This window comes from Oncorhynchus keta, unplaced genomic scaffold, assembly GCF_023373465.1.
Source record: "Oncorhynchus keta strain PuntledgeMale-10-30-2019 unplaced genomic scaffold, Oket_V2 Un_contig_24147_pilon_pilon, whole genome shotgun sequence".
Lineage (NCBI taxonomy): Eukaryota > Metazoa > Chordata > Actinopteri > Salmoniformes > Salmonidae > Oncorhynchus > Oncorhynchus keta.
The window spans coordinates 628-25,990 of NW_026283748.1; the positions used below are offsets into that span (position 1 = coordinate 628).

The 25,363-nt window shown below is 41.4% G+C and overlaps 1 long non-coding RNA gene and 1 pseudogene across 3 annotated transcripts; both read left to right on the top strand.

Moving 5' to 3' along the window:
• The first annotated feature begins 391 nt into the window (after positions 1 to 391).
• Positions 392 to 25,363, top strand: part of LOC127921958 (GPI transamidase component PIG-S-like) — a 33,673-nt pseudogene continuing 8,701 nt past the window's right edge.
• On the top strand, positions 2,717 to 3,916 carry LOC127921959 (uncharacterized). Of its 3 annotated transcripts, XR_008110083.1 has the most exons (4): positions 2,717 to 2,984; positions 3,018 to 3,116; positions 3,150 to 3,350; positions 3,440 to 3,916. It is a non-coding gene; the product is annotated as an uncharacterized LOC127921959 (long non-coding RNA). The 3 variants fall into 3 exon arrangements; XR_008110081.1 differs by having other exon boundaries at positions 3,150 to 3,916; XR_008110082.1 differs by having other exon boundaries at positions 2,717 to 2,951; positions 3,150 to 3,916.

Sequence of the window (25,363 nt, forward strand, 5' to 3'; positions counted from 1 at the left end):
TAGACTGATGGACTGTGCCATCCCCACGGCCTCCACAATGGATCAGTCCACTCAGACAGGAGCCAATCAGACAGGTGTCTTAGACTGATGGACTGTGCCATCCCCACGGCCTCCAGAATGGATCAGTCCACTCAGACAGGAGCCAATCAGACAGGTGTCTTGTACACCATTATTTGTTTTGCTACTGCCTGACTAAAGAAATCTGTCAACCAACAGCCGCTCAACCAAACAATCAATATGGGGTCAGCCCTACTAAATATTAACATCTCTCCGTCTCTCCCCGCTCTCTGTCCCTCCCTCTGTCCCACCCCTCTGTCCCTCCCTCTGTCCCTCCCTCTGTCCCTCCCTCTCTCTCCCTTGCCTCCCCTCTTTCCCATATCCGCCCTTCCAGAGACCACAGTGTTGAGTTACAGGTATGAGACTAGATACAGGACAGCTACCATCATGGAGGAAGATGCTCTGAACCAGCCCACTGCAGCAGGTCAGTGGCTGCCTCAGCCAATCAGCTGCATTTCATCAGATCAAGAATAAAAACTGTCATTATTTATCATCTCTCTCTCCCTCCTCACACTCATCTCGCTCTCTCGGTCCCCCACCCCCGCAGAGACTGATCAGTCTCTTCATCTGCTCAGTGAGAGCCCCTGTGGCTCCGTGGTCATCTATGTGGTCCCAGAATCCTCCACACTGCTACCTGAGGTGAGAACACAAATACACGTAATATTTGATTATCTTGAATGTGTGTTTGTCTATAATATTGCGTGTGTATGTGTGTTTTATATACACTACCAGTCAAAAGTTACCTACTTATTCCAGGGTTTTTCTTTATTTTTATATTATTTTCTACATTGTAGAATAATAGTGAAGACATCAAAACTATGAAATAACACATATGGAATCATGTAGTAACCAAAAAAATGTTAAACAAATAAATATATTTTATATGTGAGATTCTTCAAAGTAGCCACCCTTTGCCTTGATGACAGCTTTCCACACTCTTGGCATTCTCTCAACCAGCTTCATGAGGTAGTCACCTGGAATGCATTTCAGTAAACAGGTGTGCCTTGTTAAAAGTGAATTTGTGGAATTTCTTTCGTTAATGAATTTGGGGTGGTATAATGAATACAGCATTATTTGGTAAAAGACCCAGTCCATATTATGGCAAGAACAGCTCAAATAAGCAAAGAGAAACGACAGTCCATCATTACTTTAAGACATGAAGGCCAATCAATATAGAACATTTCAATAACTTTGAACAGTTCTTCAGGTGCAGTTGCAAAAACCATCAAGCGCTGTGATGAAACTGTCTCTCATGAGGACCGTCACAGGAAAGGAAGACCCAGAGTTACCTCTGCTGCAGAGGATACGTTCATTAGAGTTAACTGTCTCTCATGAGGACCGCCACAGGAAAGGAAGACCAAGAATTACCTCTGCTGCAGAGGATACGTTCATTAGAGTTAACAGCCCAAATAAATGCTTCACAGAATTCAAGTAACAGACACATCTCAACTAGAGTTCGACCGATTAATCGGAATGGAACAGTGGGTTAACTGCCTTGTTCAGGGGCAAAACGACAGATTTTCACCTTGTCAGCTCAGGGGATTCGTTCTTGCAACCTTAACTAGTCCAACGCAATAACGATCTGCCTTTCTCTCGATGCACTCCACAGGGAGTTACGCAAATGCAGTAAGCCAAGGTAAGTTGCTAGCTAGCATTAAACTTATCTTATAAAAAACAATCAATCATAATCACTAGTTAACTACACATGGTTGATGATATTATCTAGCGTGTCCTGCGTTGCATATAATCTGACTGAGCATATAAGTATCTAAGTATCTGACTGAGCGGTGGTAGGCAGAAGCAGGCGCGTAAACATTCATTCAAACAGCACTTTCGTGTGTTTTGCCAGCAGCGCTTCGTTGTGCGTCAAGCATTGTGCTGTTTATGACTTCAAGCTTATCAACTCCCGAGATGAGGCTGGTGTAACCGATGTGAAATGGCTGGCTAGTTAGCGCGCGCTAATTGTCGTTGTGTTGCTGATTCAAGCCCAGGTAGGAGCGAGGAGAGGACGGAAGCTATACTGTTACACTGGCAATACGAAAGTGCCTTAAGGTTAATGAAATACAAATGGTATAGAGGGAAATAGTCCTATAATTCCTATAATAACTACAACCTAAAACTTCTTACCTGGGAATATTGAAGACTCATGTTAAAAGGAACCACCAGCTTTCATATGTTCTCATGTTCTGAGCAAGGAACTGAAACGTTAGCTTTCTTACATGGCACATATTGCACTTTTACTTTCTTCTCCAACACTTTGTTTTTGCATTATTTAAACCAAATTGAACATGTTTCATTATTTATTTGAGGCTAAATTGATTTTATTGATGCATTATATTAAGTTAAAATACGTGTTTTACCTTTAACTAGGCAAGTCAGTTAAGAACTCATTCCTATCATTCTTGTTCCAGGGTGTGAGTGTGTACGTGGGTCAGAGGCGGACGGCGCTGTTGCGTGCCGGGAGGCCAATGAGAGTGGGCGTCGGCCTGAAGGAGGTGCTAGCCCACCTGGAGACCCAGGTACAACAGGTTCTCAAGGTCATGTCATTCAGCCACAGTGACATCACCGCTGCCCTTAGCGACCCGCGTCCGCCTCGACTACAGTAGCAGGGAGGGTCTGGCCGACAGCATGAGAGCCTTCAAGTCCAGCCCAGGTTAGTCCTAACCCCTAGTTAACCCTAGTCCAGGTTAGTCCTACTCTAACCCCTAGTTAACCCTAGCCCAGGTTAGTCCTAACCCCTAGTTAACTCTAGCCCAGGTTAGTCCTAACCCCTAGTTAACCCTAGTCCAGGTTAGTCCTACTCTAACCCCTAGTTAACCCTAGCCCAGGTTAGTCCTAACCCCTAGTTAACTCTAGCCCAGGTTAGTCCTAACCCCTAGTTAACCCTAGTCCAGGTTAGTCCCAACCCCTAGTTAACCCTAGTCCAGGTTAGTCCCAACCCCTAGTTAACCCTAGTTCAGGTTAGTCCCAACCCCTAGTTAACCCTAGTCCAGGTTAGTCCCAACCCCTAGTTAACCCTAGTCCAGGTTAGTCCCAACCCCTAGTTAACCCTAGTCCAGGTTAGTCCCAACCCCTAGTTAACCCTAGTTCAGGTTAGTCCCAACCCCTAGTTAACCCTAGTCCAGGTTAGTCCCAACCCCTAGTTAACCCTAGTCCAGGTTAGTCCCAACCCCTAGTTAACCCTAGTCCAGGTTAGTCCCAACCCCTAGTCCAGGTTAGTCCCAACCCCTAGTCCAGGTTAGTCCCAACCCCTAGTCCAGGTTAGTCCCAACCCCTAGTTGACCCTAGTCCAGGTTAGTCCCAACCCCTAGTTAACCCTAGTCCAGGTTAGTCCCAACCCCTAGTTAACCCTAGTCCAGGTTAGTCCCAACCCCTAGTCCAGGTTAGTCCCAACCCCTAGTTGACCCTAGTCCAGGTTAGTCCCAACCCCTAGTTGACCCTAGTCCAGGTTAGTCCCAACCCCTAGTTGACCCTAGTCCAGGTTAGTCCCAACCCCTAGTTGACCCTAGTCCAGGTTAGTCCCAACCCCTAGTTGACCCTAGTCCAGGTTAGTCGGTGTGCTCCAACTTCATAGGATAATAAATCCTCTAGCTGCTGGGACATTAGTGTCAGGTGTGTTTCTATTCTAACTCCCACAGAAGAGAGGAGGTCCTCCTATGGGACTTGTCCGACTGGGCAGAACTGATTATCTGTTTCCAGTGTGCCCGTGGAGAGGGGATTCTTTCTCCAAAACCGGTCCGCCCAAATGCAAATGATTGTGTAGCAATAGACTTCATTTATTTTATCGCCCAATCCCCACCTTTATCATAGAATCGGGTGGCCCAACCCCCACCTTTATCATAGAATCGGGCGGCCCAACCCCCACCTTTATCATAGAATCGGGTGGCCCAACCCCCACCTTTATCATAGAATCGGGCGGCCCAACCCCCACCTTTGTCATAGAATCGGGCGGCCCAACCCCCACCTTTATCATAGAATCGGGCGGCCCAACCCCCACCTTTATCATAGAATCGGGCGGCCCAACCCCACCTTTATCATAGAATCGGGCGGCCCAACCCCCACCTTTATCATAGAATCGGGCGGCCCAACCCCCACCTTTATCATAGAATCGGGTGGCCCAACCCCCCACCTTTATCATAGAATCGGGCGGCCCAACCCCCACCTTTGTCATAGAATCGGGCGGCCCAACCCCACCTTTGTCATAGAATCGGGCGGCCCAACCCCCACCTTTATCATAGAATCGGGCGGCCCAACCCCCACCTTTATCATAGAATCGGGCGGCCCAACCCCCACCTTTATCATAGAATCGGGCGGCCCAACCCCCACCTTTATCATAGAATCGGGCGGCCCAACCCCCACCTTTATCATAGAATCGGGCGGCCCAACCCCCACCTTTATCATAGAATCAGGCGGCCCAACCCCCACCTTTATCATAGAATCGGGCGGCCCAACCCCCACCTTTATCATAGAATCGGCGGCCCAACCCCACCTTTATCATAGAATCGGGCGGCCCAACCCCACCTTTATCATAGAATCGGGCGGCCCAACCCCCACCTTTATCATAGAATCGGGCGGCCCAACCCCCACCTTTATCATCCCAGCACATGACTAAAGAATCAGGTGATGCTTAGAAATCATTAGAGAGCAACTTGGAACTTGGTAGGGTTCAGCCTTCCATGAAGATCAGTAACTGGGTCTGGTTTGGTAGGGTCCAGCCTTCCATGAAGATCAGTAACTGGGTCTGGTTTGGTAGGGTCCAGCCTTCCATGAAGATCAGTAACTGGGTCTGGTTTGGTAGGGTCCAGCCTTCCATGAAGATCAGTAACTGGGTCTGGTTTGGTAGGGTCCAGCCTTCCATGAAGATCAGTAACTGGGTCTGGTTTGGTAGGGTCCAGCCTTCCATGAAGATCAGTAACTGGGTCTGGTTTGGTAGGGTCCAGCCTTCCATGAAGATCAGTAACTGGGTCTGGTTTGGTAGGGTCCAGCCTTCCATGAAGATCAGAAACTGGGTTTGGTTTGGTAGGGTCCGGCCTTCCTGAAGATCAGTAACTGGGTCTGGTTTGGTAGGGTCCAGCCTTCCATGAAGATCAGAAACTGGGTTTGGTTTGGTAGGGTCCAGCCTTCCATTAAGATCAGAAACTGTGTTTGGTTTGGTAGGGTCCAGCCTTCCATGAAGATCAGTAACTGGGTCTGGTTTGGTAGGGTCCAGCCTTCCATGAAGATCAGTAACTGGGTCTGGTTTGGTAGGGTCCAGCCTTCCATGAAGATCAGAAACTGGGTTTGGTTTGGTAGGGTCCAGCCTTCCATTAAGATCAGTAACTGGGTCTGGTTTGGTAGGGTCCAGCCTTCCATTAAGATCAGAAACTGGGTTTGGTTTGGTAGGGTCCAGCCTTCCATTAAGATCAGTAACTGGGTCTGGTTTGGTAGGGTCCAGCCTTCCATTAAGATCAGAAACTGTGTTTGGTTTGGTAGGGTCCAGCCTTCCATGAAGATCAGTAACTGGGTCTGGTTTGGTAGGGTCCAGCCTTCCATGAAGATCAGTAACTGGGTCTGGTTTGGTAGGGTCCAGCCTTCCATGAAGATCAGTAACTGTGTTTGGTTTGGTAGGGTCCAGCCTTCCATGAAGATCAGTAACTGTGTTTGGTTTGGTAGGGTCCAGCCTTCCATGAAGATCAGAAACTGGGTCTGGTTTGGTAGGGTCCAGCCTTCCATTAAGATCAGTAACTGGGTCTGGTTTGGTAGGGTCCAGCCTTCCATTAAGATCAGAAACTGTGTTTGGTTTGGTAGGGTCCAGCCTTCCATGAAGATCAGTAACTGGGTCTGGTTTGGTAGGGTCCAGCCTTCCATGAAGATCAGTAACTGGGTCTGGTTTGGTAGGGTCCAGCCTTCCATGAAGATCAGTAACTGTGTTTGGTTTGGTAGGGTCCAGCCTTCCATGAAGATCAGTAACTGTGTTTGGTTTGGTAGGGTCCAGCCTTCCATGAAGATCAGAAACTGGGTCTGGTTTGGTAGGGTCCAGCCTTCCATGAAGATCAGTAACTGGGTCTGGTTTGGTAGGGTCCAGCCTTCCATGAAGATCAGAAACTGGGTTTGGTTTGGTAGGGTCCAGCCTTCCATGAAGATCAGTAACTGGGTCTGGTTTGGTAGGGTCCAGCCTTCCATGAAGATCAGAAACTGGGTTTGGTTTGGTAGGGTCCAGCCTTCCATGAAGATCAGTAACTGGGTCTGGTTTGGTAGGGTCCAGCCTTCCATGAAGATCAGTAACTGGGTGTGATTTGGTAGGGTCCAGCCTTCCATGAAGATCAGAAACTGGGTCTGGTTTGGTAGGGTCCAGCCTTCCATGAAGATCAGTAACTGGGTGTGATTTGGTAGGGTCCAGCCTTCCATGAAGATCAGAAACTGGGTTTGGTTTGGTAGGGTCCAGCCTTCCATGAAGATCAGTAACTGGGTTTGGTAGGGTCCAGCCTTCCATGAAGATCAGAAACTGGGTCTGGTTTTGGTAGGGTCCAGCCTTCCATGAAGATCAGAAACTGGGTTTGGTTTGGTAGGGTCCAGCCTTCCATTAAGATCAGTAACTGGGTCTGGTTTGGTAGGGTCCAGCCTTCCATGAAGATCAGAAACTGCGTTTGGTTTGGTAGGGTCCAGCCTTCCATGAAGATCAGAAACTGGGTGTGATTTGGTAGGGTCCAGCCTTCCATGAAGATCAGTAACTGGGTCTGGTTTGGTAGGGTCCAGCCTTCCATGAAGATCAGAAACTGGGTCTGGTTTGGTAGGGTCCAGCCTTCCATGAAGATCAGAAACTGGGTCTGGTTTGGTAGGGTCCAGCCTTCCATGAAGATCAGAAACTGGGTCTGGTTTGGTAGGGTCCAGCCTTCCATGAAGATCAGTAACTGGGTGTGATTTGGTAGGGTCCAGCCTTCCATGAAGATCAGAAACTGGGTTTGGTTTGGTAGGGTCCAGCCTTCCATGAAGATCAGTAACTGGGTTTGGTAGGGTCCAGCCTTCCATGAAGATCAGAAACTGGGTCTGGTTTTGGTAGGGTCCAGCCTTCCATGAAGATCAGAAACTGGGTTTGGTTTGGTAGGGTCCAGCCTTCCATTAAGATCAGTAACTGGGTCTGGTTTTGGTAGGGTCCAGCCTTCCATGAAGATCAGAAACTGTGTTTGGTTTGGTAGGGTCCAGCCTTCCATGAAGATCAGAAACTGGGTGTGATTTGGTAGGGTCCAGCCTTCCATGAAGATCAGTAACTGGGTCTGGTTTGGTAGGGTCCAGCCTTCCATGAAGATCAGAAACTGGGTTTGGTTTGGTAGGGTCCAGCCTTCCATTAAGATCAGTAACTGGGTCTGGTTTTGGTAGGGTCCAGCCTTCCATGAAGATCAGAAACTGCGTTTGGTTTGGTAGGGTCCAGCCTTCCATGAAGATCAGAAACTGGGTGTGATTTGGTAGGGTCCAGCCTTCCATGAAGATCAGTAACTGGGTCTGGTTTGGTAGGGTCCAGCCTTCCATGAAGATCAGAAACTGGGTCTGGTTTGGTAGGGTCCAGCCTTCCATGAAGATCAGAAACTGGGTCTGGTTTGGTAGGGTCCAGCCTTCCATGAAGATCAGAAACTGGGTCTGGTTTGGTAGGGTCCAGCCTTCCATGAAGATCAGTAACTGGGTGTGATTTGGTAGGGTCCAGCCTTCCATGAAGATCAGAAACTGGGTTTGGTTTGGTAGGGTCCAGCCTTCCATGAAGATCAGTAACTGGGTTTGGTAGGGTCCAGCCTTCCATGAAGATCAGAAACTGGGTCTGGTTTTGGTAGGGTCCAGCCTTCCATGAAGATCAGAAACTGGGTTTGGTTTGGTAGGGTCCAGCCTTCCATTAAGATCAGTAACTGGGTCTGGTTTTGGTAGGGTCCAGCCTTCCATGAAGATCAGAAACTGTGTTTGGTTTGGTAGGGTCCAGCCTTCCATGAAGATCAGAAACTGGGTGTGATTTGGTAGGGTCCAGCCTTCCATGAAGATCAGTAACTGGGTCTGGTTTGGTAGGGTCCAGCCTTCCATGAAGATCAGAAACTGGGTCTGGTTTGGTAGGGTCCAGCCTTCCATGAAGATCAGTAACTGGGTCTGGTTTGGTAGGGTCCAGCCTTCCATGAAGATCAGTAACTGTGTCTGGTTTGGTAGGGTCCAGCCTTCCATGAAGATCAGAAACTGGGTCTGGTTTGGTAGGGTCCAGCCTTCCATGAAGATCAGTAACTGTGTCTGGTTTGGTAGGGTCCAGCCTTCCATGAAGATCAGTAACTGGGTCTGGTTTGGTCTTAAACATACAGGTGTGGTAACACGTTATGCCAAGATCAAAAGAGCTCTCTGAGGTCCTCAGAAGGAAGGTGGTTGAGTCTGGGAGGAGTTTCAGAGACATCTCCAAGCAATTTGAGGTCAATCATTCCAGTGTCTGAGTGATAATTTATAGATGGATAAAATTCCACACCACTGGCAGTCTGGAAGTCCCACCAAATTCAGCCCGAGAGCTGACCGAAAGATGCAAAGGAAATCTCCAAGAACCCCAGGGCAACATCAAGGGATCTACAGGCATCTCTCTGGCCACAATCGATGTTGAACTGCATGAGTCAACAATGGTCAGGAAGGAAGAAGCTTCTGCTCTCAAAAAAATAATATAAATTCACGACTGTAGTTTGCCAGACAACAACTGAGTGAAGAAAAATGTGCTCTGGACAGATGAGTCAAAGGTGGAGTTGTTTGGCCACAATGCCAGAAGTCATGTTTGCTTAAAACAAAACACTGCCTTTAAACAGAAGAACCTCACACCAACAATAGAGCATGCTGCCTCAGGGCCTGGCCAGCTTGCCACCATTGAGTCAATCGTCAATCCACATTGTACCAGAGAATACAGGAAGAGAATGTGAGGCCATCTGTCAAAAAGCTGAACCCAAAATGGATCTTGCAACAGGAGAATTGTCTAAAACACAGGAGCAAATCCACAACAGAATGTCTCAAAAGAAGTGGAGGGTTGTGGAATGGCCGAGTCCAAGCCCACATCTCAGTCCTGTGGAAACAAAGGGTTGAAGGAGGAGCTTGTGTAGATGGAACAATGATTCTCAGTGGTGTAGATGGTACAATGATTCTCAGTGGTTTAGATGGAACAATGATCCTCAGTGGTGTAGATGGAACAATGATTCTCAGTGGTTTAGATGGAACAATGATCCTCAGTGGTGTAGATGGAACAATGATTCTCAGTGGTTTAGATGGTACAATGATCCTCAGTGGTTTAGATGGAACAATGATCCTCAGTGGTTTAGATGGAACAATGATCCTCAGTGGTGTAGATGGAACAATGATTCTCAGTGGTTTAGATGGAACAATGATTCTCAGGGGTGTAGATGGAACAATGATTCTCAGTGGTTTAGATGGAACAATGATTCTCAGTGGTTTAGATGGAACAATGATTCTCAGTGGTGTAGATGGAACAATGATTCTCAGTGGTTTAGATGGAACAATGATTCAGTGGTTTAGATGGAACAATGATTCTCAGTGGTTTAGATGGAACAATGATTCTCAGTGGTTTAGATGGAACAATGATTCAGTGGTGTAGATGGAACAATGATTCTCAGTGGTTTAGATGGAACAATGATTCTCAGTGGTGTAGATGGAACAATGATTCTCAGTGGTTTAGATGGAACAATGATTCTCAGGGGTGTAGATGGAACAATGATTCTCAGTGGTGTAGATGGAACAATGATTCTCAGTGGTTTAGATGGAACAATGATTCTCAGTGGTTTAGATGGAACAATGATCCTCAGTGGTGTAGATGGAACAATGATTCTTAGTGGTTTAGATGGAACAATGATTCTCAGTGGTTTAGATGGAACAATGATTCTCAGGGGTGTAGATGGAACAATGATTCTCAGTGGTTTAGATGGAACAATGATTCTCAGTGGTTTAGATGGAACAATGATCCTCAGTGGTGTAGATGGAACAATGATTCTCAGTGGTTTAGATGGAACAATGATTCTCAGTGGTTTAGATGGAACAATGATTCTCAGGGGTGTAGATGGAACAATGATTCTCAGTGGTTTAGATGGAACAATGATTCTCAGTGGTTTAGATGGAACAATGATTCTCAGTGGTTTAGATGGAACAATGATTCTCAGTGGTTTAGATGGAACAATGATTCTCAGTGGTTTAGATGGAACAATGATTCTCAGTGGTGTAGATGGAACAATGATTCTCAGGGGTGTAGATGGAACAATGATTCTCAGTGGTGTAGATGGAACAATAATTCTCAGGGGTGTAGATGGAACAATGATTCTCATTGGTTTAGATGGAACAATGATTCTCAGTGGTGTAGATGGAACAATGATTCTCAGTGGTGTAGATGGAACAATGATTCTCAGGGGTGTAGATGGAACAATGATTCTCATTGGTTTAGATGGAACAATGATTCATTGGTTTAGATGGAACAATGATTGTCAGGGGTGTAGATGGAACAATGATTCTCAGTGGTTTAGATGGAACAATGATCCTCAGTGGTGTAGATGGAACAATGATTCTCAGTGGTTTAGATGGAACAATGATCCTCAGTGGTGTAGATGGAACAATGATTCTCAGTGGTTTAGATGGTACAATGATCCTCAGTGGTTTAGATGGAACAATGATCCTCAGTGGTTTAGATGGAACAATGATCCTCAGTGGTGTAGATGGAACAATGATTCTCAGTGGTTTAGATGGAACAATGATTCTCAGGGGTGTAGATGGAACAATGATTCTCAGTGGTTTAGATGGAACAATGATTCTCAGTGGTTTAGATGGAACAATGATTCTCAGTGGTGTAGATGGAACAATGATTCTCAGTGGTTTAGATGGAACAATGATTCAGTGGTTTAGATGGAACAATGATTCTCAGTGGTTTAGATGGAACAATGATTCTCAGTGGTTTAGATGGAACAATGATTCAGTGGTGTAGATGGAACAATGATTCTCAGTGGTTTAGATGGAACAATGATTCTCAGTGGTGTAGATGGAACAATGATTCTCAGTGGTTTAGATGGAACAATGATTCTCAGGGGTGTAGATGGAACAATGATTCTCAGTGGTGTAGATGGAACAATGATTCTCAGTGGTTTAGATGGAACAATGATCCTCAGTGGTGTAGATGGAACAATGATTCTTAGTGGTTTAGATGGAACAATGATTCTCAGTGGTTTAGATGGAACAATGATTCTCAGGGGTGTAGATGGAACAATGATTCTCAGTGGTTTAGATGGAACAATGATTCTCAGTGGTTTAGATGGAACAATGATCCTCAGTGGTGTAGATGGAACAATGATTCTCAGTGGTTTAGATGGAACAATGATTCTCAGTGGTTTAGATGGAACAATGATTCTCAGGGGTGTAGATGGAACAATGATTCTCAGTGGTTTAGATGGAACAATGATTCTCAGTGGTTTAGATGGAACAATGATTCTCAGTGGTTTAGATGGAACAATGATTCTCAGTGGTTTAGATGGAACAATGATTCTCAGTGGTGTAGATGGAACAATGATTCTCAGGGGTGTAGATGGAACAATGATTCTCAGTGGTGTAGATGGAACAATAATTCTCAGGGGTGTAGATGGAACAATGATTCTCATTGGTTTAGATGGAACAATGATTCTCAGTGGTGTAGATGGAACAATGATTCTCAGTGGTGTAGATGGAACAATGATTCTCAGGGGTGTAGATGGAACAATGATTCTCATTGGTTTAGATGGAACAATGATTCATTGGTTTAGATGGAACAATGATTGTCAGGGGTGTAGATGGAACAATGATTCTCAGTGGTGTAGATGGAACAATGATTCTCAGTGGTGTAGATGGAACAATGATTCTCAGTGGTGTAGATGGAACAATGATTCTCAGTGGTTTAGATGAAACAATGATTCTCAGTGGTTTAGATGGAACAATGATTCTCAGTGGTTTAGATGGAACAATGATTCTCAGTGGTTTAGATGGAACAATGATTCTCAGTGGTTTAGATGGAACAATGATTCTCAGGGGTGTAGATGGAACAATGATTCTCAGTGGTTTAGATGGAACAATGATTCTCAGTGGTTTAGATGGAACAATGATTCTCAGTGGTTTAGATGGAACAATGATTCTCAGTGGTGTAGATGGTATAATGATTCTCAGTGGTTTAGATGGAACAATGATTCTCAGTGGTTTAGATGGAACAATGAATCTCAGTGGTGTAGATGGAACAATGATTCTCAGTGGTTTAGATGGAACAATGATTCTCAGTGGTGTAGATGGAACAATGATTCATTGGTTTAGATGGAACAATGATTCTCAGTGGTGTAGATGGAACAATGATTCTCAGTGGTGTAGATGGAACAATGATTCAGTGGTGTAGATGGAACAATGATTCTCAGTGGTGTAGATGGAACAATGATTCTCAGTGGTTTAGATGGAACAATGATTCTCAGTGGTGATAGATGGAACAATGATTCTCAGTGGTTTAGATGGAACAATGATTCTCAGTGGTGTAGATGGAACAAAGATTCTCAGGGGTGTAGATGGAACAATGATTCTCAGTGGTGTAGATGGAACAATAATTCTCAGGGGTGTAGATGGAACAATGATTCTCATTGGTTTAGATGGAACAATGATTCTCAGTGGTGTAGATGGAACAATGATTCTCAGTGGTGTAGATGGAACAATGATTCTCAGGGGTGTAGATGGAACAATGATTCTCATTGGTTTAGATGGAACAATGATTCATTGGTTTAGATGGAACAATGATTGTCAGGGGTGTAGATGGAACAATGATTCTCAGTGGTGTAGATGGAACAATGATTCTCAGTGGTTTAGATGGAACAATGATTCTCAGTGGTGTAGATGGAACAATGATTCTCAGTGGTGTAGATGGAACAATGATTCTCAGTGGTTTAGATGGAACAATGATTCTCAGTGGTTTAGATGGAACAATGATTCTCAGGGGTGTAGATGGAACAATGATTCTCAGGGTGTAGATGGAACAATGATTCTCAGTGGTTTAGATGGAACAATGATTCTCAGTGGTTTAGATGGAACAATGATTCTCAGTGGTGTAGATGGAACAATGATTCTCAGTGGTTTAGATGGAACAATGATTCTCAGTGGTTTAGATGGAACAATGATTCTCAGTGGTTTAGATGGAACAATGATTCTCAGTGGTTTAGATGGAACAATGATTCTCAGTGGTGTAGATGGAACAATGATTCTCAGTGGTTTAGATGGACCAATGATTCTCAGTGGTTTAGATGGAACAATGATTCTCAGTGGTTTAGATGGACCAATGATTCTCAGTGGTTTAGATGGAACAATGATTCTCAGGGGTGTAGATGGAACAATGATTCTCAGTGGTTTAGATGGAACAATGATTCATTGGTTTAGATGGAACAATGATTCAGTGGTTTAGATGGAACAATGATTCTCAGGGGTTTAGATGGAACAATGATTCTCAAGGGTTTAGATGGAACAATGATTCTCAGGGGTGTAGATGGAACAATGATTCTCAAGGGTTTAGATGGAACAATGATTCTCAGGGGTGTAGATGGAACAATGATTCTCAGTGGTTTAGATGGAACAATGATTCATTGGTTTAGATGGAACAATGATCCTCAGTGGTTTAGATGGAACAATGATTGTCAGGGGTGTAGATGGAACAATGATTCTCAGTGGTTTAGATGGACCAATGATTCTCAGTGGTTTAGATGGAACAATGATTCTCAGTGGTTTAGATGGAACAATGATTCTCAGTGGTGTAGATGGAACAATGATTCTCAGTGGTTTAGATGGAACAATGATTCTCAGTGGTTTAGATGGAACAATGATTCTCAGTGGTTTAGATGGAACAATGATTCTCAGTGGTTTAGATGGAACAATGATTCTCAGTGGTGTAGATGGAACAATGATTCTCAGTGGTTTAGATGGAACAATGATTCTCAGTGGTTTAGATGGAACAATGATTCTCAGTGGTTTAGATGGACCAATGATTCTCAGTGGTTTAGATGGAACAATGATTCTCAGGGGTGTAGATGGAACAATGATTCTCAGTGGTTTAGATGGAACAATGATTCATTGGTTTAGATGGAACAATGATTCAGTGGTTTAGATGGAACAATGATTCTCAGGGGTTTAGATGGAACAATGATTCTCAAGGGTTTAGATGGAACAATGATTCTCAGGGGTGTAGATGGAACAATGATTCTCAAGGGTTTAGATGGAACAATGATTCTCAGGGGTGTAGATGGAACAATGATTCTCAGTGGTTTAGATGGAACAATGATTCATTGGTTTAGATGGAACAATGATCCTCAGTGGTTTAGATGGAACAATGATTGTCAGGGGTGTAGATGGAACAATGATTCTCAGTGGTTTAGATGGAACAATGATTCTCAGTGGTTTAGATGGAACAATGATTCTCAGGGGTGTAGATGGAACAATGATTCTCAGGGGTGTAGATGGAACAATGATCCTCAGTGGTTTAGATGGAACAATGATCCTCAGGGGTGTAGATGGAACAATGATTCTCAGGGGTGTAGATGGAACAATGATCCTCAGTGGTTTAGATGGCACAATGATTCTCAGGGGTGTAGATGGAACAATGATTCTCAGTGGTTTAGATGGAACAATGATTCTCAGTGGTTTAGATGGAACAATGATTCTCAGTGGTGTAGATGGAACAATGATTCTCAGGGGTGTAGATGGAACAATGATTCTCAGTGGTGTAGATGGAACAATAATTCTCAGGGGTGTAGATGGAACAATGATTCTCATTGGTTTAGATGGAACAATGATTCTCAGTGGTGTAGATGGAACAATGATTCTCAGTGGTGTAGATGGAACAATGATTCTCAGGGGTGTAGATGGAACAATGATTCTCATTGGTTTAGATGGAACAATGATTCATTGGTTTAGATGGAACAATGATTGTCAGGGGTGTAGATGGAACAATGATTCTCAGTGGTGTAGATGGAACAATGATTCTCAGTGGTGTAGATGGAACAATGATTCTCAGTGGTGTAGATGGAACAATGATTCTCAGTGGTTTAGATGAAACAATGATTCTCAGTGGTTTAGATGGAACAATGATTCTCAGTGGTTTAGATGGAACAATGATTCTCAGTGGTTTAGATGGAACAATGATTCTCAGTGGTTTAGATGGAACAATGATTCTCAGGGGTGTAGATGGAACAATGATTCTCAGTGGTTTAGATGGAACAATGATTCTCAGTGGTTTAGATGGAACAATGATTCTCAGTGGTTTAGATGGAACAATGATTCTCAGTGGTGTAGATGGTATAATGATTCTCAGTGGTTTAGATGGAACAATGATTCTCAGTGGTTTAGATGGAACAATGAATCTCAGTGGTGTAGATGGAACAATGATTCTCAGTGGTTTAGATGGAACAATGATTCTCAGTGGTGTAGATGGAACAATGATTCATTGGTTTAGATGGAACAATGATTCTCAGTGGTGTAGATGGAACAATGATTCTCAGTGGTGTAGATGGAACAATGATTCAGTGGTGTAGATGGAACAATGATTCTCAGTGGTGTAGATGGAACAATGATTCTCAGTGGTTTAGATGGAACAATGATTCTCAGTGGTTTAGATGGAACAATGATTCTCAGTGGTGTAGATGGAACAATGATTCTCAGGGGTGTAGATGGAACAATGATTCTCAGTGGTGTAGATGGAACAATAATTCTCAGGGGTGTAGATGGAACAATGATTCTCATTGGTTTAGATGGAACAATGATTCTCAGTGGTGTAGATGGAACAATGATTCTCAGTGGTGTAGATGGAACAATGATTCTCAGGGGTGTAGATGGAACAATGATTCTCATTGGTTTAGATGGAACAATGATTCATTGGTTTAGATGGAACAATGATTGTCAGGGGTGTAGATGGAACAATGATTCTCAGTGGTGTAGATGGAACAATGATTCTCAGTGGTTTAGATGGAACAATGATTCTCAGTGGTGTAGATGGAACAATGATTCTCAGTGGTGTAGATGGAACAATGATTCTCAGTGGTTTAGATGGAACAATGATTCTCAGTGGTTTAGATGGAACAATGATTCTCAGGGGTGTAGATGGAACAATGATTCTCAGGGGTGTAGATGGAACAATGATTCTCAGTGGTTTAGATGGAACAATGATTCTCAGTGGTTTAGATGGAACAATGATTCTCAGTGGTGTAGATGGAACAATGATTCTCAGTGGTTTAGATGGAACAATGATTCTCAGTGGTTTAGATGGAACAATGATTCTCAGTGGTTTAGATGGAACAATGATTCTCAGTGGTTTAGATGGAACAATGATTCTCAGTGGTGTAGATGGAACAATGATTCTCAGTGGTTTAGATGGACCAATGATTCTCAGTGGTTTAGATGGAACAATGATTCTCAGTGGTTTAGATGGACCAATGATTCTCAGTGGTTTAGATGGAACAATGATTCTCAGGGGTGTAGATGGAACAATGATTCTCAGTGGTTTAGATGGAACAATGATTCATTGGTTTAGATGGAACAATGATTCAGTGGTTTAGATGGAACAATGATTCTCAGGGGTTTAGATGGAACAATGATTCTCAAGGGTTTAGATGGAACAATGATTCTCAGGGGTGTAGATGGAACAATGATTCTCAAGGGTTTAGATGGAACAATGATTCTCAGGGGTGTAGATGGAACAATGATTCTCAGTGGTTTAGATGGAACAATGATTCATTGGTTTAGATGGAACAATGATCCTCAGTGGTTTAGATGGAACAATGATTGTCAGGGGTGTAGATGGAACAATGATTCTCAGTGGTTTAGATGGAACAATGATTCTCAGTGGTTTAGATGGAACAATGATTCTCAGGGGTGTAGATGGAACAATGATTCTCAGGGGTGTAGATGGAACAATGATCATCAGTGGTTTAGATGGAACAATGATCCTCAGGGGTGTAGATGGAACAATGATTCTCAGGGGTGTAGATGGAACAATGATCCTCAGTGGTTTAGATGGCACAATGATTCTCAGGGGTGTAGATGGAACAATGATTCTCAGTGGTTTAGATGGAACAATGATTCTCAGTGGTTTAGATGGAACAATGATTCTCAGGGGTGTAGATGGTACAATGATTCTCCATTTTCTCTCTCTTTCTCTTCTCCCCCCCTGCAGGTTATGAAATAACCTTCAGCCTGTTGAACCCTGACCCTAAGTCTCACCATCTGCACTGGGACATAGAGGCAGCAGTCCAGAGTTATATCCAGCCTCTCCTGTCGAAGCTGGCCCCGGTGGCCGACTTCAGTCTGGACTCACAGATCCTCTACTACGCTGTCCTTGGGGTCAACCCACGTTTTGATCCCTCACTCAACGCCTACACACTCAACGCTGACAGCCTGTCTCACGTCATTAACCCCGTAGAGGCCAGGCTGGGTGAGAACACCCATTGTATATACGCTCACATTCAGCTAATCCTATGTACGGTGCATCCAGAACGTGTTCAGACCCCTTGACTTATTCCACATGTTGTTATATTTACAGCCTCAGTTTTACTCGAGGCACACAACGCAGTGTAGGCATAGCCTATAGGCCTAGCATTTTATAAATGGTATATATAATTAATTGGGGTTCACAGTGCAGACTGAACCGAGGTCCCAATATCGAGAACGGTTACAGTAATTTCACGTGTGTGTGTGTGTGTGTGTGTGTGTGTGTGTGTGTGTGTGTGTGTGTGTGTGTGTGTGTGTGTGTGTGTGTGTGTGTGTGTGTGTCCAGGCTCTAGCGCTGCATCATCCAACCCTGTCCTGAACTTCCTGCTGTACGTTCCAGACGCACGTCACTCCCCCCTCTACATCACCGACCACCGCAAATACACTGTTGTCTCCAACGCCTTCAGCTCCCCGCGCTGGGGAGGCATCATGGTAACACACATACTCTCTCATACACACACACATACTCTGAGTGAATACATGTTAGAATCACCTTTGGCAGCGATTACAGCTGTGAGTCTTTCTGGGTCAGTCTCTAAGAGCTGTGAGTCTTTCTGGGTCAGTCCCTAAGAGCTGTGAGTCTTTCTGGGTCAGTCCCTAAGAGCTGAGAGTCTTTCTGGGTAAGGCCCTAAGAGCTGAGAGTCTTTCTGGGTAAGGCCCTAAGAGCTGAGAGTCTTTCTGGGTAAGGCCCTAAGAGCTGCGAGTCTTTGTGGGTAAGGCCCTAAGAGCTGCGAGTCTTTGGGTAAGGCCCTAAGAGCTGCGAGTCTTTGTGGGTAAGGCCCTAAGAGCTGCGAGTCTTTGGGTAAGGCCCTAAGAGCTGCGAGTCTTTGTGGGTAAGGCCCTAAGAGCTGCGAGTCTTTGGGTAAGGCCCTAAGAGCTGCGAGTCTTTGTGGGTAAGGCCCTAAGAGCTGCGAGTCTTTATGGGTAAGGCCCTAAGAGCTGCGAGTCTTTGTGGGTAAGGCCCTAAGAGCGTTCCACTCCTGGATTGTATAACATTTGCCCATTTATTCTTTAAATAATGATTCCAGCTCTGTCAAATTGGTTGTTGGTCATGGCTAGACAACCATTTTCAAGTCTTCCCATAGATTTTCAAGCAGATTTAAGTCAAAACTGTAACTCAGCCACTCCATGTATTTTTCATCTTGGTAAGCAACTCCAGTGTATATTTGTCCTTGTGTTTTAGGTTATTGTCCTGTTGAAATGTGGATTAATCTCCCAGTGTCTGATGGAAAGCAGACTCAACCAGGTTTTCCTCTATGCCTGTGCTTACCTCCATTCCATAAAAAAAAATTTGTCATGGAAAAACTCCCCAGTCCTTATTGATGACGAGCATACCCATAACATGATGCAGCCACCACTATGCTTCAAAATATGGAGAGTGGTACTCAGTAATGTGTTGGATTGTCCCCAGACATAACACTCGGTGTTCAGGATTAAAAAGTGAAGTGCTTTGCCACATTTTCTGCAGTATTACTTTAGTTCCTTATTGTAATATTTGGCATATTTTGGAAGATATTTATTCTGTACAGGCTTCCTTCTTTTCACTCTGTCATTTAGGTTAGTATTGTGGAGTAACTACAGTGTTGTTGATCCATCCTCAGTTAGTATTGTGGAGTAACTACAATGCTGTTGATCCATCCTCACAGCCAATAAACTCAGTTTTAAAGTCACCGTTGGCCTCATGGTGAAATCCCTGAGTGATTTCCTTCCTTTCCGGCAACTGAGTTGGGAAGGACTCCTGTATCTTTATAGTGACTGGGTGTAGTGATACATTATCCAAAGTGTAATGAATGACTTCACCATGCTCAAAGGGATGTTCAATGTCTACCAGTTGGTGTTGGAAAACCTCCCTGGTCTTTGTGGTCGAATCCGTGCTTGAAATTCATAGCTCAACTGAGCCCTACCTAGAAATGATCTGTAGTCATTCAAACATCATGTTAAACACGATTTAGTCCAATTCACTCCATAACTCATTTATGCATGTCATAACCAAGGGGTTGAATACTTATTGGCTCGGCACATTTCAGCTTTTCATTTCCACTTTGTCATTCTGGGGTATTGTGTGTGTGTATAGAGGCCAGTGACACAACATCTCAATATAATCCATGTTACATTCATTATGGGGTATGTAATCCATGTTATATTCATTATGGGGTATTTAATCCATGTTATATTCATTAAGGGGTATTTAATCCATGTTACATTCATTATGGGGTATTTAATCCATGTTACATTCATTATGGGGTATGTAATCCATGTTACATTCATTATGGGGTATTTAATCCATGTTACATTCATTATGGGGTATGTAATCCATGTTACATTCATTATGGGGTATGTAATCCATGTTACATTCATTATGGGGTATGTAATCCATGTTACATTCATTATGGGGTATGTAATCCATGTTACATTCATTATGGGGTATGTAATCCATGTTACATTCATTATGGGGTATTTAATCCATGTTACATTCATTATGGGGTATTTAATCCATGTTACATTCATTATGGGGTATTTAATCCATGTTACATTCATTATGGGGTATGTAATCCATGTTACATTCATTATGGGGTATTTAATCCATGTTACATTCATTATGGGGTATGTAATCCATGTTATATTCATTATGGGGTATGTAATCCATGTTACATTCATTATGGGGTATGTAATCCATGTTAAATTCATTATGGGGTATGTAATCCATGTTACATTCATTATGGGGTATTTAATCCATGTTACATTCATTATGGGGTATGTAATCCATGTTACATTCATTATGGGGTATTTAATCCATGTTACATTCATTATGGGGTATTTAATCCATGTTACATTCATTATGGGGTATGTAATCCATGTTACATTCATTATGGGGTATTTAATCCATGTTACATTCATTATGGGGTATGTAATCCATGTTAAATTCATTATGGGGTATGTAATCCATGTTACATTCATTATGGGGTATGTAATCCATGTTAAATTCATTATGGGGTATGTAATCCATGTTACATTCATTATGGGGTATGTAATCCATGTTAAATTCATTATGGGGTATGTAATCCATGTTACATTCATTATGGGGTATGTAATCCATGTTAAATTCATTATGGGGTATGTAATCCATGTTACATTCATTATGGGGTATGTAATCCATGTTATATTCATTATGGGGTATGTAATCCATGTTACATTCATTATGGGGTATTTAATCCATGTTACATTCATTATGGGGTATTTAATCCATGTTAAATTCATTATGGGGTATGTAATCCATGTTACATTCATTATGGGGTATGTAATCCATGTTACATTCATTATGGGGTATGTAATCCATGTTACATTCATTATGGGGTATTTAATCCATGTTACATTCATTATGGGGTATGTAATCCATGTTATATTCATTATGGGGTATTTAATCCATGTTACATTCATTATGGGGTATGTAATCCATGTTACATTCATTATGGGGTATTTAATCCATGTTACATTCATTATGGGGTATTTAATCCATGTTACATTCATTATGGGGTATGTAATCCATGTTACATTCATTATGGGGTATTTAATCCATGTTACATTCATTATGGGGTATGTAATCCATGTTAAATTCATTATGGGGTATGTAATCCATGTTACATTCATTATGGGGTATGTAATCCATGTTAAATTCATTATGGGGTATGTAATCCATGTTACATTCATTATGGGGTATTTAATCCATGTTACATTCATTATGGGGTATGTAATCCATGTTAAATTCATTATGGGGTATGTAATCCATGTTACATTCATTATGGGGTATTTAATCCATGTTACATTCATTATGGGGTATGTAATCCATGTTAAATTCATTATGGGGTATGTAATCCATGTTACATTCATTATGGGGTATGTAATCCATGTTACATTCATTATGGGGTATGTAATCCATGTTACATTCATTATGGGGTATGTAATCCATGTTACATTCATTATGGGGTATTTAATCCATGTTACATTCATTATGGGGTATGTAATCCATGTTAAATTCATTATGGGGTATGTAATCCATGTTACATTCATTATGGGGTATTTAATCCATGTTACATTCATTATGGGGTATGTAATCCATGTTAAATTCATTATGGGGTATGTAATCCATGTTACATTCATTATGGGGTATGTAATCCATGTTACATTCATTATGGGGTATGTAATCCATGTTACATTCATTATGGGGTATGTAATCCATGTTACATTCATTATGGGGTATTTAATCCATGTTACATTCATTATGGGGTATGTAATCCATGTTAAATTCATTATGGGGTATGTAATCCATGTTACATTCATTATGGGGTATGTAATCCATGTTAAATTCATTATGGGGTATGTAATCCATGTTACATTCATTATGGGGTATGTAATCCATGTTACATTCATTATGGGGTATGTAATCCATGTTACATTCATTATGGGGTATGTAATCCATGTTACATTCATTATGGGGTATTTAATCCATGTTACATTCATTATGGGGTATGTAATCCATGTTAAATTCATTATGGGGTATGTAATCCATGTTACATTCATTATGGGGTATTTAATCCATGTTACATTCATTATGGGGTATGTAATCCATGTTAAATTCATTATGGGGTATGTAATCCATGTTACATTCATTATGGGGTATGTAATCCATGTTACATTCATTATGGGGTATGTAATCCATGTTACATTCATTATGGGGTATGTAATCCATGTTACATTCATTATGGGGTATTTAATCCATGTTACATTCATTATGGGGTATGTAATCCATGTTAAATTCATTATGGGGTATGTAATCCATGTTACATTCATTATGGGGTATTTAATCCATGTTACATTCATTATGGGGTATGTAATCCATGTTAAATTCATTATGGGGTATGTAATCCATGTTACATTCATTATGGGGTATGTAATCCATGTTACATTCATTATGGGGTATTTAATCCATGTTACATTCATTATGGGGTATTTAATCCCATGTTACATTCATTATGGGGTATTTAATCCATGTTACATTCATTATGGGGTATTTAATCCATGTTACATTCATTATGGGGTATTTAATCCATGTTACATTCATTATGGGGTATTTAATCCATGTTACATTCATTATGGGGTATGTAATCCATGTTACATTCATTATGGGGTATTTAATCCATGTTACATTCATTATGGGGTATGTAATCCATGTTAAATTCATTATGGGGTATGTAATCCATGTTACATTCATTATGGGGTATGTAATCCATGTTAAATTCATTATGGGGTATGTAATCCATGTTACATTCATTATGGGGTATTTAATCCATGTTACATTCATTATGGGGTATGTAATCCATGTTAAATTCATTATGGGGTATGTAATCCATGTTACATTCATTATGGGGTATTTAATCCATGTTACATTCATTATGGGGTATGTAATCCATGTTAAATTCATTATGGGGTATGTAATCCATGTTACATTCATTATGGGGTATGTAATCCATGTTAAATTCATTATGGGGTATGTAATCCATGTTACATTCATTATGGGGTATTTAATCCATGTTACATTCATTATGGGGTATGTAATCCATGTTAAATTCATTATGGGGTATGTAATCCATGTTACATTCATTATGGGGTATGTAATCCATGTTAAATTCATTATGGGGTATGTAATCCATGTTACATTCATTATGGGGTATTTAATCCATGTTACATTCATTATGGGGTATGTAATCCATGTTAAATTCATTATGGGGTATGTAATCCATGTTACATTCATTATGGGGTATGTAATCCATGTTAAATTCATTATGGGGTATGTAATCCATGTTACATTCATTATGGGGTATTTAATCCATGTTACATTCATTATGGGGTATGTAATCCATGTTACATTCATTATGGGGTATGTAATCCATGTTACATTCATTATGGGGTATTTAATCCATGTTACATTAATTATGGGGTATTTAATCCATGTTACATTCATTATGGGGTATTTAATCCATGTTACATTCATTATGGGGTATTTAATCCATGTTACATTCATTATGGGGTATGTAATCCATGTTACATTCATTATGGGGTATTTAATCCATGTTACATTCATTATGGGGTATGTAATCCATGTTACATTCATTATGGGGTATGTAATCCATGTTACATTCATTATGGGGTATGTAATCCATGTTACATTCATTATGGGGTATGTAATCCATGTTACATTCATTATGGGGTATGTAATCCATGTTACATTCATTATGGGGTATTTAATCCATGTTACATTCATTATGGGGTATTTAATCCATGTTACATTCATTATGGGGTATTTAATCCATGTTACATTCATTATGGGGTATTTAATCCATGTTACATTCATTATGGGGTATGTAATCCATGTTACATTCATTATGGGGTATTTAATCCATGTTACATTCATTATGGGGTATGTAATCCATGTTACATTCATTATGGGGTATGTAATCCATGTTACATTCATTATGGGGTATGTAATCCATGTTACATTCATTATGGGGTATTTAATCCATGTTAAATTCATTATGGGGTATTTAATCCATGTTACATTCATTATGGGGTATTTAATCCATGTTACATTCATTATGGGGTATTTAATCCATGTTACATTCATTATGGGGTATTTAATCCATGTTACATTCATTATGGGGTATGTAATCCATGTTACATTCATTATGGGGTATGTAATCCGTGTTACATTCATTATGGGGTATTTAATACATGTTACATTCATTATGGGGTATTTAATCCATGTTCAATTCATTATGGGGTATTTAATACATGTTACATTCATTATGGGGTATTTAATCCATGTTCAATTCATTATGGGGTATGTAATCCATGTTACATTCATTATGGGGTATTTAATCCATGTTACATTCATTATGGGGTATGTAATCCATGTTACATTCATTATGGGGTATGTAATCCATGTTACATTCATTATGGGGTATGTAATCCATGTTACATTCATTATGGGGTATTTAATCCATGTTAAATTCATTATGGGGTATTTAATCCATGTTACATTCATTATGGGGTATTTAATCCATGTTACATTCATTATGGGGTATGTAATCCATGTTACATTCATTATGGGGTATGTAATCCATGTTACATTCATTATGGGGTATGTAATCCATTTTACATTCATTATGGGGTATGTAATCCATGTTACATTCATTATGGGGTATGTAATCCATGTTACATTCATTATGGGGTATGTAATCCATGTTACATTCATTATGGGGTATGTAATCCATGTTACATTCATTATGGGTATGTAATCCATGTTACATTCATTATGGGGTATGTAATCCATGTTACATTCATTATGGGGTATGTAATCCATGTTACATTCATTATGGGGTATTTAATCCGTGTTCAATTCATTATGGGGTATTTAATCCGTGTTACATTCATTATGGGGTATGTAATCCATGTTACATTCATTATGGGGTATGTAATCCATGTTACATTCATTATGGGGTATGTAATCCATGTTACATTCATTATGGGGTATTTAATCCGTGTTACATTCATTATGGGGTATGTAATCCGTGTTACATTCATTATGGGGTATGTAATCCATGTTACATTCATTATGGGGTAGTTAATCCATGTTACATTCATTATGGGGTATTTAATCCATGTTAAATGCATTATGGGGTATTTAATCCATGTTAAATGCATTATGGGGTATTTAATCCATGTTAAATTCATTATGGGGTATTTAATC